Source organism: Hyaena hyaena, unplaced genomic scaffold (assembly GCF_003009895.1).
Source record: "Hyaena hyaena isolate Hyena2069 unplaced genomic scaffold, ASM300989v1 scaffold_1841, whole genome shotgun sequence".
Taxonomy (NCBI): Eukaryota; Metazoa; Chordata; class Mammalia; order Carnivora; family Hyaenidae; genus Hyaena; species Hyaena hyaena.
In genome coordinates, this window is record NW_024082474.1 from 31,671 (window position 1) to 45,859 (window position 14,189).

The following is a 14,189-nucleotide window of genomic DNA, read 5'->3' on the forward strand; positions in this document are numbered from 1 at the left end:
TGGTGGACAAACACATCCCCCAGATACTGGGCTGACCAGGAGATGACATGCCCAGCATAGCACAGTACGATTGGGTACCCAGAACAATAGGCTTGCCAGAAGCCTCCCTACCATGAGACTTGCATCCTAACTTATCAGTGGGCAAAGGAGTCCCCTGCACCTGACATGACCAGAGGTTCTCGAACAATGAGCCCTTCAAGCCAGGAGTGAGGAGAGTTGAGTGCCCAGGACCCTGGGCTTGCCAAAGGGGCCTTCAGAGCATCAGCCTTCCAACTGAGCAGAGCACAGGGCAATCAAGTGTCCAGAATACTGAGCCTGCCAAGAGACATCAGACCATGACACCTTCAACCCAGGTCTGCCCTAGGCCAAGGGGTCACCTAGACTATGTATTCATCATGTGCCCTTGGACCGAGAGCCTTCCAATCCAGCAAAGCACAAGGAAATCAAGTCCCCTGGGCACTGGGATTTCCAGGACCCTTCACCACGAGGCCTCCAACCCAGCTCTTCCCTGGGCCAAGGTGACACCTGGATAGTGGGCTTACACATTCCCTTGAGCATAGAGGACTTCAGTCCAGCTCAGGAGTAGACCAAGGGTTGTCTGGAACAGAAGGCTCCCATGTGCTTCGGACCTGGAGGGCTCCAAATCAACTCAGCACTTTGCCAGTGACTCACCTAGACAGTGAACTTAACATGTGCCTTAGGACCTGGAGCCCTACGACCCAGATTATCACCAGGCCAAAGTGTCACCTGACTATGGGTGCACCATGGGCCCTTGGACTCAGAGCCCTCCAATCCATCTCTGTGCTTGGCCAAGGAGTCACCTAGGCAGTGTGCTCACCATGTGCCAGGACATCGAGAGCTCCAAACATGCTCATTACTAGGCCAACGAGTCACCTGGAGAGTGTCTCACCATGGAACCTGTGACTTGGATCCCTGCAACAGAGCAGAGCACAGGGAAGTCTAGCCCTGGAACACTGGGTTTGCCACAAGGCTGCATGCTACAAGCCCTTCACATTAACTCTGCATTAGGCCAAGTAGTCTCCTGTAGAGTGGACTCAACACAGGACCTTGTAACCAGAGCCCTCTAATCAAACAGAATCCAGGGAAAACAAACACTGGGGTTTCCAGTTGTCCTCAGGCTATGAGACCTACAGACCAGACCAGCACATCACCCAAATGTCCATTGGACCCCTGGCCAAATGGGAGTCTTCAATCCATGAACCACCATCTCAGCCTAGCACTGGGCAAAAAACCTCACGGGGACACTGGCCTTACCCAACCCCACCCCCGACTTGGAGCCCTCCAAACCAGCAGAGAAGTGGGCAATCATGTTACCAGGACATCAGTCCCACTGGTTTTCCTGTGACTCCAAGCTCTTGTCTGCAGCTTGACACTGGGCCAATGAGTCCCCTGGATATTGTGCTGACCAGGGGATACTTCACCCAAATTTCCAGCAGGGCACAGGACAATTAAGTCCCTTCTCAGCTAGGACTGACATCAACTTAAGTCCTTGTGGTCTGTCATCTGAACAGTTTTCAAATATTTTGGAGGGTTCTCCTCAGAAGAAACTTACACCAGTCCCTAAAAGATGATACAGACTTGTGGTTTGCAGACTGCATTAAACTTTATGGCAGAAGAATGAGGAGCTGGGAATGAGTTGTAGAGCACAAAGGAGTCATTGGCTGAGGTCCTCCAGATTAAAGAGACTTGCTACTACCTGGAGAGGTGCAGGCCTTAGTAGAAGAGGCCAAGCAGTGTGGTGAGGGACAGGCTTACCTCCATGAGGTGGAGAGATGTTTTGTGCCCATGAAGGACCTCCTGGAAGAGTTTGCCTTCCAAGCAATGTTTTCCAAGGGGTGATGTCCTCCATCCCACCCAAGATGGCACAAAAGGGGGACTGGGAAAATGTAATCATCTCCAGGAGTTGGGGCGTGGCATGAGTTTACAATTTGAGTTTTACATGATTTAAAATGGTAATTTCAGAGGCTGTTGGTAAGATGGTGGAGAAGTAGGGAGTTCCATGCATCTCTTAAAGAAGAGCTGAAGCCAAAGGACTCTAAACCGCATGAGTCTGGAGGAAAAGAGATAGAGTCCACTAAGAAGACAGCCTCATAGGGCTTTCAGAGAGAGATATCATCTCTAATTGTGGAGCTTTCTTTGGGGTGGATGTCCCATTCCCAGAAATTCCTCCCAGGAAAAACGTAACCAAGGGATGCAGTCGGCATCAGGAGGAACCTATCCCGTGCTCAGAAGTGCCCTAGGTCCCAGAAGTTCTCTCCACGATAGACGGTATGCAAGGGATGCAGTCGGCATGAGGAGGAACTGGTCCCTTGCTCAGTCCCCTGCTCAGAACCCTGCTAGGAAGTGCCCTGGCTTGCGGTATTACATTTCAGGCAGTATCATTAATGCATACAGAGTAACAGCTTGAAACGCAGCTGGGTGTGGGACATATAACATGACCCACCTTGGCTGTACTGGCAGTATAGTGAGATCAGACCCAAAGAAGTGATTTGGAACACCTGACTCGAGAAAGGACTGGGGGTGGTCGCCATTTTTCTCCCCATAACCACTAATGTGGGGCCTCAGGTAGTGCCCAGGGGACCCACAGTGGAAGCAAGATCCACCTACACCAAACCATGCCCATCTGGGCTGGGTAGATACTTTTTTACCAGAGCTGGATAGAGGCTGTGGAGACAACCCCTCCCCCAAGATCATCACTGATGCATTGCCATGATTAACACTAGATCAATTCTTTTAGTTTTAATGTTTTATTTATTTCTGAGAGAGAGAGACAGCATGAGCAGGGCAGGGTCAGAGTGAGAGGGAGACATAGAATCTGAAGCAAGCTCCAGGTTCTGAGCTAGCTGTCAGCACAGAGCCCTAGACTCTGGGTTCAAACCCATGAACCACGAGATCATGACCTGAGCAATCTTACCGATAAGAATGTGATAATTGCAGGGGCCTTTAATGCTCCACTTACAGCAATGAATAGATCAACTATGCAGAAAATCACTAAAGAAACAAAGGATCTGAAGGACACATTGGACCAAATTGACTTGACAGATATATTTAGAACTCTACACTGGTACATTCTCCAAGATAGATCACATACTGTGACATAAAGCAGCCCTCTAAATATAAAAGAACTGACATCATAACATGCACACTTCCAGGTCACAATGCTATGAAACTTGAAATCAACCACGGGAAAAAGTCTGGAAAACCTCCAATAACATGGATGTTAAAGAACACCCTACTACAGAACGAATGGGTCAACCAGGCAATTAGAGAAGAAATTTAAAAATATATGGAAACAAATGAAAATGAAAATACAATAATCCAAACTCTTGGGGATGCAGCAAAGGCAGTACTAAAGAGGAAAATACATTGCAATCCAGGCCTATTTTCCAGAAACTAGAAAAAGTGCAAATACGAAATCTGACAGCACACCTAAAGGAGCTAGGAGCAGAGCTGCAAGAACACCCCAAGCCCAGTAGAAGAAGAGAAATAATAAGGAAATAAACAATATAGAATAAAAAAAAACAGTTGAACAGATCAATGAAACCAAGAGTTGGTTTTTTGAAAAAATAAACAAAATTGAAAAGCCTCTAGCCAGGCTCCTCAAAATGAAAAGAGCACCCAAACAGACAAAATCACGATTGAAAATGGATTTATTACAACCAATCCCTCAGAAATACAAGCAACTATCAAGGAATACTATGAAAAATTACATGCCAACAAACTGGACAACCTAAAAGAAATGGACACAATCCTAAACACCACAATTCAAATGGGAAGATAGAAAATCTGAACAGACTCTTAACTAGTGAAGGAAATTGAATCAGTTATCAAAAATCTCCCAACAAATAAGAGCCCTTGACCAGATGGCTTCCATGGGGAAATCTACCAGACATTTAAATCAGAGTTAATACCCATTGTTCTCAAGCTGTTTCTGAAAACAGAAATGGGAGGAAAACTTCCGGACTCATTCTACAAAGACAGCATCACTTTCATTCCCAAACCAGACAGAGACCCCCCCCCCAAAAAAAAGAGAACTACAAGCCAATATCCTTGATGAATACAGATGCAAAAATCCTCAACAGAATACTAGCAAATCGATTCAACAGCATAAAAAAAGAATTATTCACCATGAACAAGTAGGATTCATTCCTGACTTACAGGGCTGCTTCAGTATTGGCAAATCGATCAATGTGATACATCACATTAACAAAAGGAAAGATAAAAACCATATGACCCTGTCAATAGAGGCAGAAAAAGCATTTGACAGAATACAATATCCTTTTTTTAATACAAACCCTCAAGAAAGTCGGGAGAGAAGGAACTTACTTAAACATCATAAAAGGCATTTATGAAAAGCTCACAGCCAATATACTCAATGGGAAAAAACTGAGAGCTTTCCCCTTGAGATCAGGAACACGACAAAGATGTCCATTCTCACCACTGTTGTTTAACATAGTGCTGGAAGTCATAGCATCATCAATCAGACAACAAAAGGAAATTAAAAGCATCAGAATTGGCAAAGATGAAGTCAAACTTTCACTTTTCACAGATGACATGATACTCTACATGGAAAACCCAACAGACTCCACCAAAAGGCTGCTAGAACTGATCCATGAATTCAGCAAAGTCTCAGGGTACAAAATCAACATACATAAATTGGTTGCGTTTTTATAGAGCAATAATGAAGCAACAGAAAGAGAAATCAAGAAATTTATCCCATTTACAATTGCACCCAAAACCATAAAATACCTAACCAAAGATGTAAAAGATCTGTATGTTTAAAACTATAGACCAGTCAGAGTGGCTAAAATGAGCAAATGAGAGGACTCTAGATGCTGGCGACGATGTGGAGAAATGGGCACCTTCCTACACTGTCGGTGGGAACTTAAAGTGGTGCAGCTCCTCTGGAAAACAGTCTGGAGGTTCCTCAAAAAATTCACAGTAGAACTGCCCTATAACCCAGCAATAGCACCGCTAGGAATTTGCCCAAGGGATATAGGAGTGTTGATGCATAGGGGCACATGGACCTCAATGTTCATAGCAGCACTCTCAACAATAGCCAAAACATGGAAGGAGCCTAAGTGTCCATCAACTGATGAATGGATCAAGAAGATGTGGTTTATCTATACGATGGAATACTACCTGGCAATGAGAAAGAATGAAATCTGACCATGTGTAGCAACATGGATGGACCTTGAAGATGTTATGCTAAGCGAAATAAGTCAGGCAGAGAAGGAGAAATACCATATTCTTGCATGTATAGGAGGATTAGGAGGAACTTAACGGAGGACCATGGGGGAGAAGAAGGAGAAAAATAGTGGGGGAGAGGGAGGGAGACAAACCATGAGAGACTCTTGAATGCTGAGAACAAACTGAGGGCAGATAGGGTGGGGGGAGGGGAAGGGGGTGATGGACATGGAGGAGGGCACATGTGGGGATTATAGAAACTAATTTGACAATAAACTATTTAAAAAATAAAATAAAATAAAATAAATCCCAGTCGATAGTGTAAATTATTTTTAAATACAGTGCTGAATTCTGTTTGGTAATTTTTTTGAGGATTTTTTGCATCTATTTTCTTCAGGGATTTGGGGCTATCGTTTTCTTTTATTTGTTTTTGTAGTGTTTTGTTTTTTTTCTGGTGTAGATATTGTAATTTTGGCCTTGTAGAATGAATTTGTAAATTTTCTTTCCTTTTCTGTTCTTTTTGGGACAATTTGAGAATAATAACTAATAACTTGTCTTTAAATGTTTGTTGGATAGGGCACCTGGATGGCTCAGTTGGTTAAGCATCCAACTTCGGCTCAGGTCATGATCTTTGGTTTGTGAGCTCGAGCCCCACTTCGGGCTCTGTGCTGATAGTTCAGAGCGTGAAGCCTGCTTCGGATTCCATATCCCACTCTCTGCCCCTGCTCCACTCATGCTCTGTCTCTCTCTTTCTCAAAAATAAAAGTAAACATTAAAAGAAATTTGATGCTTGGTAGAATTTACCTCTGAATCTTTATGGTCCTGCGGTCTGCTTTTTGAGTATTTTTTTTTATTAGTGAGTCAATTTCATTATGAAAACTTTGAGATTTTCTATTTTTTTCCTGATTCAGTTTGGAAGATTGTGTTTCTCATAATTTATCAATGTATTCCACATTGTTCAATTTATTTGCGTATAATTTTCATAATATTCTCATAATTCTTTACATTTTTATGTTGTTGGTTCTTATTCTCCTTATTCATTTATTATATTATTTATCTGAATCCTCTTTTTTTCTTGATAAGATGAGCTCAATTTCTGAGGTTTATCCAGTTCCCAATTGAGTTTAATCATTTTTAAAAATCTTTTCTAAGAACTAACTGTTGATTTTATTGATCTTTCCTAATTTTTTCTTAGTTACTATTCACAGATGGTGTACTTTTTTTTAACCTTTGCAACCACAAGGTGCTGGGACTGTTATTGATGGCCTGGTGCATAATAAGCTGGCAAATCGTAGAGTAGGGAGTCCCCTCTTCTCTATACTTATGTAGTAAATCTTATGTTTTGTACTATTTATACTAGATTTATTTTTTCATTTTTTACTAGTTTATTTTATTTTATTTTGTTTTTTTACTTTTAGTGAGAAAAAGAGCACTTCCACATGGCAGGGGAGAGGAACAGAGGGAAAGAGAGAGAGATAGTATTATGCAGAATCCATGCTCAGTGCGGAGTCTGTTGCAGGACTCAATGCTAGGACCCTGGGATCATGACCTGAGCCAAAATCAAGAGTGAGATGCTTAAACGTTTGAATCACCCAGGCATCACTTTCCCCAGTTTTTTAACATGAAATTTAGATAGCTGATTTTGAAACTTTGCTTTCATTATCATTCTGTTCTAAATATTTTCTAATTTTTCTTGTGATTTTTTTTCTTTGACCATGGGTTAGTAGAAGTGTGTTACTTATTTTCCAAACATTTGAGGGCTTTTTGAAATACCTTCCATTGTCATTGATTTCTAATTTTATTCTTCCGTGGTCAGAAAACATACTTTGTATTATTTCAACCTATTCAAATTTACTGAGAAATATTTTATGGCCAAGTATATGGTCTATCTTGGTGAACATTTTACATACTCTTGAAAATAATGTGTATTCTGCAGTTGTCTGGTATAGCATTCTATAAATGTCAATGATGTAAAAAAATCTTATGTTTTGTAAACATTTTATAATTCTAAAGCAATTATTTACCCAAAAATTTGAGGGAAACGTACAGATATGCTTTCTGTTTTCACACATGCATCGCTTCCTCCAATATTAGCATCTTCTACTGGAGTGGTACATTTGGTACAAGTGATGAACATACATTGGCACATCATAATCACCCAAAGCCCAAAGTATACATTTTTGTTTCCTTATGGTGTTGCACATTTTGTGGGTATGGAGAAATGTATAATTGTTTGTATCCACCATTGTAGAATCATGCAGTGTGTCCCCATTGTCCTAAAAGTGCCCTGTATTCCAAATATTCATCCCCACTCTTCTTGTAAGCTGTGGCAATAACAATTTTTTTCTCTCTTTAATTTTCTTATTTATTTATTTATTTACTTTTATTTTTTAAAATAGTTTATTGTCAACTTGGTTTCCATATAACACCCAGGGCTCATCCTCAAAAGTGCCCTCCTCCATCCCCATCGGCCCCCCACACATACCCATCAGTCCTCAGTTTGTTCTCAGCATTCAAGTGTCTCTCATGGTTTGCCACCCTCCCTCTCCCCCACTATTTCCCCCTTCTTCTCCCCCAATGTCCTCCATTAAGTTCCTCCTAATCCTCCTATACCTGCAAACATATGGTATTTATCCTTCTCTGCCTGACTTATTTCGCTCAGCATAACACTCTCAAGATCCAACCATGTTGCTACACATGGCCAGATTTCATTCTTCTAATTGCCATGTAGTATTCCATTGTATAGATAAACCATATCTTGATCCATTCATCCGTTGATGGACACTTAGGCTCTTTGATGTTTTGGCTATTGAGAGTGCTGCGATGAACATTGCAGTGCATGTGCCCCTATGCATCAGCACTCCTGTATCCCTTGGATAAATTCCTAGCAGTGTTATTTCTGGGTTCTAGGGGAGTTCTACTGTGAATTTTTTGAGGAACCTGCACACTGTTTTCCAGAGGGGCTGTACCAGTTTACATTCCCACCAACAGTATAGGAGGATGCCCGTTTCTCCACATCCTCGCCAGCATCTAGAGTTCTCTGATTTGCTTATTTTAGCCACTCTGACACGTATGAGGTGGTATCTCAGTGTGGTTTTGATTTGTATTTCCCTGATGAGGAGGGATGCTGAGCATCGTTTCATGTGTCTGTTGGCCATCTGGATATCCTCTTTGGAGAAGTGTCTGTTCATATCTTCTGCTCATTTCTTCACTGGGTTGTTTGTTTTTCGGGTGTGGTGTTTGGGGTGTTCCTTATAGATTTTGGATACTAGCTCTTTATCTGATGTGTCATTTGCAAGTATCTTTTCCCATTCTGTCGGTTGCCTATTAGTTTTATGGATTGTTTCCTTTGCCGTGCAGAAGCTTTTAATCTTGATGAGGTCCCAACAGTTTATTTTTGCTCTTGATTCCCTCGCTTTTGAGGGTGTGTCAAGTAAGAAATGGCTGCTGTGGAGGTCAAGGAGGTTGTTTTCTGCTTTCTCCTCTAGGGTTTTGATGGTTTCCTGTCTCATGCTTAGGTCCTTTATCCATTTTGAGTTTGTTTTTGTGTAGGGTGTGAGAAAATGATCTAGTTTCATATTTCTGCATGTTGCTGTCCAGTTCTCCCAGCACCATCTGTTAAAGAGGCTGTCTTTTTTCCCATTGGATCCTCTTTCCTGCTTTGTCAAAGATTAGTTGGCTGTACACTTTTGGGTCCAATTCTGAGTTCTCAATTCTATTCCATTGGCCTATGTGTCTGTTTCTGTGCCAATATCATACTGTCTTGATGATTACAGCTGTGTAGCAGAGGCTAAAGTTTGGGATGGTGATACTTCCCGTTTTCGTTTTCTTCTTCAATATTACTTTGGCTATTCGGGGTCTTTTGTGGTTCCATACAAATTTTTGGATAGTTTGTTCTAGTTTTGAGAAGTATGCTGATGAAATTTTGATTGGGATTACATTGAATGTGTAGATTGCTTTGGGTAATAATGACATTTAACTATATTTATTCTTCCAATCCACGAGCATGGAATGTTTTTCCATTTCTTTGTGTCTTCTTCAATTTCCTTCATAAGTTTTCTATAGTTTTCATCATACAGATCTCTTATATCTTTGGTTAGGTTTATTCCTAGGTATTTTACATTTTTTTGTGCAATTGTGAATGAGAGCAGTTTCTTGATTTCTCTTTCTGTTGCTTCATTGTTGGTGTATAAAAATGCAACCGATTTCTGTACGTTGATTTTGTTCCCTGAAACTTTGCTGAATTCTTGGATGAGTTCTAGTAGGCTTTTGGTGGAGTCTGTCAGGTTTTCTATGTAGAGTATTATTTCGTTTGCGAAAAGTGAAAGTTTCACTTCCTCTTTGCCAATTCTGATGCGTTTGATTTCCTTTTGTTGTCTGATGGCTGATGCTAGGACTTCCAGGACTATGTTAAAGAAAGGTAGTGAGAATGGACATCCCTGTCGTGTTCCTGACCTCAGGGGGAAAGCTCTCAGTTCTTCCCCGTTGAGGATGATGTTAGCTGAGGACTTCTCATAGATGGCTTTTTTGATGTTTAAGTAACTTCCTTCTATACCGACTTTCTCGAGGGTCTTTATTAAGAAGGGATGCTGTATTTTGTCAAATGCTTTTTCTGCATATATCGACAGGATCATATGGTTTTTATTTTTTCTTTTGTTGATGTGATGTATCCCATTGATTGATTTGTGAATGTTGAACTAGCCCTGTAACCCAGGAATGAATCCCCCTACATCTTTGTGGATCATTCTTCTTATGTGCTGTTGGATTCGATTTGCAAGTATCTTGTTGAGAATTTTTGCATCCATATTCATCAAGGATATTGGCCTGTAGTTCTCTTTTTTTGCTGGGTCTCTGTCTGGCTTTGGAATCAAAGTGACGCTGGCTTCATAAAATGAGTCCAGAAGTTTTCCTTTCCCTTTTTTTTTTTTTTTTTTTGGAATAGCTTGAGAAGAATTGTTATTAATTGTGTTTTAGGGGCGCCTGGGTGGCTTAGTCGGTTGAGCGTCCGACTTTCGCTTGGGTCATGATCTCGCGGTTCGTGGGTTCGTGCCCCGCGTCGGGCTCTGTGCTGACTGCCAGCTCAGAGCCTGGAGCCTGTTTCAGTCTGTGACTCCCTCTCTCTCTGACCCTCCCCTGCTCGCGCTGTCTCTCTCTCTCTCTCCTAGAAATAAATAAAAATATTAAAAAAAAATTGTGTTTTAAATGTCCTGTAGAAATCCCCAGGGAAGCCATCAGGTCCAGGGCCCTTATCTTTTGGGAGATATTTGATAACTGATTCGATTTCCTCACTAGTTATGGGTTTGTTCAGGTTTTCTATATCTTCCCATGTGAATTTTGGTAGTGTGTGGGTGTTTAGGAATTTGTCCTTTTCTTTTAAGTTGTCCAATTTGTTGGCATATAATTTTTCTTAGTATTCCGTGATAATTGCTTGTATTTCTGAGGGGTTGGTTGTAATCATTCCATTTTCATTTATGATTTTATCTATTTGAGTGCTCTCTCTTTTCTTTTTGAGAAGCCTGGCTAGAGGTTTGTCAATTTTGTTTATTTTTTCAAAAAAACAACTCTTGGTTTCATTGATGTGTTCCACTGTTTCTTTGGTTTCTATATTGTTTATTTCTGCTCTGATTTTTATTATTTCTTTTCTTCTTCTGGGTTTGGGGTGCTCTTGTTGCTCTCCCTGTAGTTGATTTAGTTGCACTGTTAGATTTTGCACTTGCATTTGTGTAATTTCTTGAAATAGGCCTGGAGTGCAATGTACTTTCCTCTTAGGATTACCTTTGCTGCATCCCATAGAGTTTGAATTGTTGTATTTTCATTTTCAGTTGGTTTCCATATATTTTTTAATTTCTTCTCTAATTGTCTGATTGGCCCATTCATTCTTTAATAGGGTGTTATTTAACATCCATGTTTTTGGAAGTTTTCCAAACATCTTAATGTAATTGATTTCAAATATCAAAGCATTATAATCTGAAAGTGTGCATGGTATGATCTCAATTCTTTTATATTTATTGAGGGCTATGCAGCTCTTTTAAATACAAGGATACCTTTCCATGCCATTGAAAGTGCTTATGTTCCCAATAGAAAATACACACCTTTTCATGTCTGATCAGGATATTTTCAATATCAGAATGCTTTGGAAAATGTCCTTGAATAATTTTGCACCAATTTTACCACATTATTTGTTCTGGATAGAGGCATAATCATTTTATCCGAATAATTCAATACAAGAAAAATTTAGCTTTATTATTTATTCTTGTTTTTTATTCTCCTGAAAGGAAAGAGTGTTCACTTTTTTATATAAAAAAATTTTGACAGGTAGTGTTCTTGACTCAAACTCAGAATGTTATTGCTGAGGTAAAACATTCCACTGTAATCACCTGATATATGTAATTTTATAGCGGAGACATTGTATATCTGATTGAATGGCTATTTTTCTAAATGTTTAATCTATTATGTGACAAGTTTTTCTTCAATGGCAGAACTAAAGCTTTAATAGTTGCCACTAACATATATCTGTACCTACAGCACATTTGAGATTTGCTATTATGTTGGACCCTAGAGAAGTACTAAAATAACATTAGCTTAACGGTACAATGCTATCCGAAATTTAAGAACCACAGTCCATTAAAACAACATTTGAGTCTTGAGCACTAGCATATGTGTAATTATTTAATAATTTTATATGTAAATTGTTAAAAAATATAAGACATATCAGAAGCCATATTCTAAAGAGAGAAAATAAAATATATTCAGTAAAACAACATAGATAAAATTTTTAAGATTTTCTTTCACTTCCTTATGGGATACATGGTTGGCCACCTCTAACTTATGCTCACTCTCTCTAAATGACCATCACATACCAAAAAAGCATTTTTGCTAGATCGACAAATAATGTCTTTTTCCAGTGACACTCTTGAGGACATTGTTACTGAGCCTGGACAAAAGAGCACCATGTTTCCCAAAGATTAGAGTTGAGAAATAAAGTGCAAGACACTCAGTTAAATTTCAATTTCAGGGAAATAATGAATAATTATTTTAGCATATGTATGTGCCACCTATCACATACACATATTACATGTAGGGATTCAAGTATTGCATAATTATACCAAAAACGTTATTGCTTTCTGAATTTTAATCTTCTCTGCATCCTCTATTCATATTCAGTGAGTCTGGCAATGCTACTGATGGAGTCCAGCTCCAGGAGGTCCAGGGGTCCCTGAAGAATGGACGGTTGTTGACGAGAGAAGGATGAAAGACGAGAATCTTTCTGGTCACCAGGCAGGCATATCTGCACTGTTTGAGACTCAACTTTATTTTATGATTAAGTGTTTGGGAGACAGCACAGAAGTGTCATTCTGATGATAAATTCTTTGATCAGTAAAAACTTTCCAGAACATTGATATGCATAGCCTTATTATTATGATTTAGATAAGGGTACTCATGCTCATCATATGAGGAAGGAAGGTATCTTTGGCATTAAAAAATAAACAGGATAATGTTTTTAGCATAGTAAAGGCAAAAGTTAGTTCTTTGTGAGCAGGGGTCAATAGCCTGTTGATCGCTTAATCGGAAGTATTAAGAAAAACAGGTTTTTCAGGAAATGTAATGTTTGCTCCTATCACCACAAAAGAAGTTCCTATAGTAGGTTCCTTCACAAGGTGCAATCAGCTTATCAAGGCCAGAATAAGTCACTCTGAATACCAATCAACAAGGTGCCTTGGGGAGTTGGTGGTCAAGCAGAAACGATTGAGTGGGGGGTGGATATAATTTGTCAACTGACAGCAAGAGACTTACAAACTTGCTTTAACCTCACATGGAGTTTTCTCAACTAGTGAGTTCAGATACGGCTCCTGACATGCTACCATGGAAAAATTATGTGATTTGAAAAACATAGTTTGTATTTGGAGAAATAGAGTATTTAAAAAATCCACAGACATCATCTAGGCTAATAAGGAAGAAATGCTGGAAACTTATAAATCTGAATGCACATATCAGCACTCACTGAGAAGAAACATCCAGGCTGTCCTGGGGCTGAGGGTGAAGTCCCTGAGGAGTCTCAGAAGACAGATAGTGCATATACAGTTTCTTCTCATTACTATGCCTTTACTTGAGGCCATCCAGAATATTTAAGCCCAATTTATATACAAAATCATAAATAATGGTGAGAAAATATCAACATTAGATAAACCCAGGACAAAACACACATCGTAAATGAGAAGGTGTAATGAAAGGAATGTCATTTACAATAACCCAAGTGATATTTCTCATTAGATAATATGTTATTTGGGAGAAAATAAAGTTTGATAAAACGTTATTCCCTCGTCTTTATCAAAATACTTACTTTTAGAGTTATATTATTTAATGAATTATGTAATTTTCATACAATTCTTTGCACACTGCCTGATGTATATATTTAATGGCATAATCTATATGACAAAATCACATCCTGCCTTCTGTATGATTATTGTATTACTCAACAACATCATTTTCCTTATTAACTTTACCACATTCTATAAAAAGCATTGTGAAACCCATGACCAATTATTGACAGCATAAAGCCTGATGTGAATTGCAAGGGACAAGGTGCAGGGATGTTGGTTTGGTTCCATGGCAATAGTGTCACCATGAGAAACACAGATGGAAATCCAAAGAAGGAAAAAAAATCTTTCCACTTAGATCAGTTCAATACAAACACCTTTGCAAAAGGCACAAATACCAAAAGAATAAGTGTGTTAAGCATCAGATACCATTGAATAACTGAAAACTATCTATTGTTCTATAATGCAGATGAAAACATGATGCTTGCTGAAAAAAATAGCATACTTTTAGGGCGTTTGATTCTCAGCAATCCTGGGGAAATACGTATGCAAGGGAAGTGTCATTACTGAGGTAAGAAATGGAGAGACATTGGAGGGACTTGATCACAAATTGTGACTTATGAATTTTGAGTAATGCTTAAAAATCACTCTAGTGGTGTTTTC